Raw genomic sequence first — 4,336 nt, 5'->3', positions numbered from 1 at the left:
TGTACCATAAAAACATGTACTGAATAGTACTAATCTGGTGAAACATAGTATAACTTCTACCGATATTTGGGTGATAATTGCTACCCAGCTTACACATAAAGGCCACCCCTAGGTGAGAGGGTTTGTTCCCCCCTCTCTCAACAGGCACAGTTGGAACTTCTCACTCTCTGTGAGCTCTTTATGCATTGGTGGTCCTCTCCCCATTATGTCATTGCCATTGTCCTCTGTCTTGCCCTTTGTGTAGAGTATCATATAGGTTAGCCTTTATTGTACCTGTTGCAGAGACCTTTTTTGGCTGCCCACAGTATTCATGCCCTGCACCACTTTATGCCACACCTTGTCTATGGCACCTTTCCCAGAATGGGCATGCCATGCTTGCAGGCAACATGCAGTAACATCTCATAAGCTTTTCTTTGACCCATTGCATCTCTCTGGCATTGTGGCAAACCATTTTCACATCTTGCTTATGCATGTCAGTGGATGGATGGACATATCAGTCAACCTGTGGAAATCAACAGCCTAAGGTTATTGGCTGTCTTCTGTTCAGCTAATTAGACAGATAGATAGCACTACCTGGTTTCTATGAACACCCCCCACAATATGTACACTCTGCTGTTACTGGCATGGGCTCCCCCCATTATGCACCTGGTTAGTAAGTCTATGTAGTTCTGCAAATACCCTCCTACATTCTGCTGCTATGAACATGAATGTCCCCCCTGCACTCCTTTCCTGCACTGGCATATTGACTCTCTGTAGCAATGTTAATCTATCCACTTACAATACATTGCCATGCCTACTACACTGTATAGGTACATGCATGTCCCCTGTGTTCTGTCATTCTCTCTGGGCCCAGTGCTCAAACTATGGACTTGCACCAGAGCTGCACATTAGAGTGCCATGCCATTGCATTTTTAATTCTTACATGTATAACAGATATTGAGCACACAGCTGGGGTACATGTTTTCCTTCAGTATTTGTGTATCCACTCCAGACAAAAATATATATAGTTCTATGGTATTTATAGCATCTAGTAATAGCATTACATGTCTGCTAATGAATCAGTTTAGCACTACTGTCTCTGAATCATATCTGAAATACAACTCATTATCCAGCCCTATTTGCATTAGCAAAGCTTGATACGGCTCAGGGAAACACGTAACCAGTATGTTGTATTCATAACCTGTGTGGACCCATAGCACCATGGTTCTACACTATGATTGTTTAGCATCTCCTAGTTGCCATGTGGCAATGAATGTAATATGATGTTAGAACATTTGTCTGTACTTGTAGGGCTACAGTTTTCTCCTTGTGTGGTTTCCCCAGGTTCTATGAACTGCTGGGGTCCAACTTGATTTTCTGGGGACAACAAATGTTCATATTGTTTCTTCAAATGTTTTTTAAAGCACTTGCTGGAAAGGTCTGTTAGTCTTCTGTGCAAGGTAGATGCCTTGCACAGGCTTGATGGATGCGATTGATGTCATTAGCATCTCCTGTTCTATGGAGCAGTGCTGGCATTTGCACATCATCCTGTTTCAGTGCCACCAAGATTTGCTTCAGCATTAGGGAGTGAGGGGGGCGGAATGGTAATTATGGACAGTATTGAATACGAATCCAAAATGAAAAATGAACTTCAGAACTCATCCAAATACAGTTTAGCTTCAATTAATGAGGTCAACATTGCTACTACGAGGATTCACTTGATATTGGATGACCTATTATTGGAAGGTTCCATTGATTTTGATACACACAAATTTTTAGTCAACAAATTTCCTAGGGTTCCTTCGGTTTTTGGCATTCCGAAGGTTCACAAAAGTCCATCAGATCCACCTTTAAGGTTGGTTGTCTCATCTGAAGGTGCAATTACAGCACCCATTGCTCAATATTTGGACAGCAAACTTAAAGAATTAGCATATGTAGGGACCACGGTTCTCAAAGATTCGTGGGACTTTCTGAGACAGTTAAAATCCGAAGTTTACAGTGACAACATTATATTCATCACATTAGATATAGTTGATCTCTTTGGTTGTATACCGCATGATATAGGGTTGAACTGGTTAGAAGAATTTATGTTAACATTTGGGAATTTCCCACATAATGAATTTAACAACATTCTCCTTCTCATGGAAGTTGTGTTACACAACAACTTCATGTATTTTGAAGGAGAATTTTACAAACAAAACCAAGGAGTAGCGATGGGGGCAAGTTGTGCTCCTACATATGCTAACATTATTCTTTCCTGGTGGGAATTCAAATTTATTCTCACCAGCATGTTTAAGGATTGTTGGTCATTATATAAACATTTTTTAGATGACATTTGCCTGTTATGGAAGGATACGGAGGATAAGTTTTTTGAATTTTTGAAATATGTACAAAGTACTACTAATTTTCTTAAATTCACTTACTCCATGGATAAGGACATTCTTCATTTTCTGGATGTGTGTATTTTTAAGGAAAAAGGAAGTTTTTGTTCAAAAATTTTTAGAAAGAAAACTTTCTCAAATTCATATCTTCATTTTAATAGTGGTCACCCTTATTTTCAAAAGAAAAATATCATTAAGGGACAGTTGGTCAGGGTCAGTAGAATGACCTCAAAAGAAACAGATTTCCAAGCAGAATGTCACAATATCAGTGATATGTTCAGTAACAGAGGTTACCCCCTTGAATTAATACAGCAGTTAATTGATGAAGTGAGTATAGGTAGGAAGACTAGATTTGCTCCCATATTGGGTCAAGATATTAGTGAACCCCCATCTTTGATTTTTGATAAAGAAACCAAACAACACAAAGATTTGTTTATTTTGGATTACAATGGTGATTCCAATATCATCAAGAGGGTGGTGTCTCAGGAGTGGGACAAATTTATGCAGATCACTGATATTACACCAACAGTACTCGGACAACTACAGTTTATCTACAGAAAGGGGATGAACTTTAAAAGTCTTTTTGAGTACAGGGCAGGGAAATGACAAAATGATACCCGTACGAAGCATGATACATACAAATGCGGGGCATGCTCCCAATGTACACATATTATGAATACAATCTCAGTTGAAATTCCCAGTAGAAATAGAGTTATCACGAGCAAGGGGTATGCAAACTGCAATAGTAGTGGTTTAGTCTATTTAGTTTCATGTAATGAATGTGATTCCTTTTACATTGGAAAAACAGAACGTAAATTAAGGACCAGAATCTATGAACACCATTACGAAATTAATAAGGCCAATTCTAGAAATGCACTGTACCGACATAAGTTAACATGTACACAAGCGTCATTTTCTTTTTTTGTTCTGGAGACTGTGCCAAAAGAAATACGGGGAGGTATGTGGGAAGCAAAATTGGAGTACCGGGAGCTATACTGGCAAATTATTTTGGAAGCCACCAGGAAACCCGGACTCAATGATATGCTTTCCATTACACCAGTATTAAAGCTGAGATCTGCTAAATTATAACTATGTCATATACATTGAAGTTTAATTTCTCCACTATTGGTCAGTATTGGAAACTTTGGATATAGAATTAAATCCATACATTTTTGTCAAACAATATATTTTTTTAACATTTTTTAATATAATTCTTATCATATTAAGAGAATAGGTACTACTGAATCAGAAAAGATGAGTCCAACATTGTTTAAAATTAATTTTTAGTATAAAATTTTAAAACTTGTACAATTAAATAGTTGTTTTTTAAAAAATCTCATTTAAATTAAGTAGTTGATTTGTCATCCAATAGTTAACACAGTTTGTGGCTCATCACAGTATTTAAATGAGAGGATTCATATGTGTTATTAGTTTCTGAAGAAGTGTGTATACGAAAACGCATTTGTATCAGTAGCAGCGTTCATTCTGTGACTCTGTGATTCTGTGCAACTTGTGAATAAACTACGTGGTTTTACGTTCATCCACTCCAGCTCTTATTTGGGTACTCGCTTGGTTTTGTTATTAGGGAGTGAGTGCCAGACATGTAATGTAAGACATTTTTTCTCTGAGTATCTGCTCTATACTGTGCTTTTGTATTGTTGCATGAATAACTTATTTTGCAGTGGCCATGGAATATGAGATGAACATGGAAGGATATTGTAAGAGGTGGGGCTAACTAATATTGCAGGAGGGTGCATCTGCCTTATGCAGCACCCTAGTATGTAACTGCCATTTTATGCATGGCATATATGTGTACTAATGTGTCTTGTAACTGTCATTTTATGTGTGGCATATATATGTAATAATGTGTCCTGTAACTGTCATTTTGTATGCAGCATATATGTGTAGTAATGTGTCTTGTAACTGCCATTTTGTGTGTGGCCTATGTGTGTTATAATGTTTTCTCTTTTTAGCAT

This window comes from Protopterus annectens, chromosome 5.part1 (assembly GCF_019279795.1).
Source record: "Protopterus annectens isolate FY-2018-M chromosome 5.part1, PAN1.0, whole genome shotgun sequence".
Taxonomy (NCBI): Eukaryota; Metazoa; Chordata; order Ceratodontiformes; family Protopteridae; genus Protopterus; species Protopterus annectens.
This window is presented reverse-complemented; position numbering follows the sequence as displayed.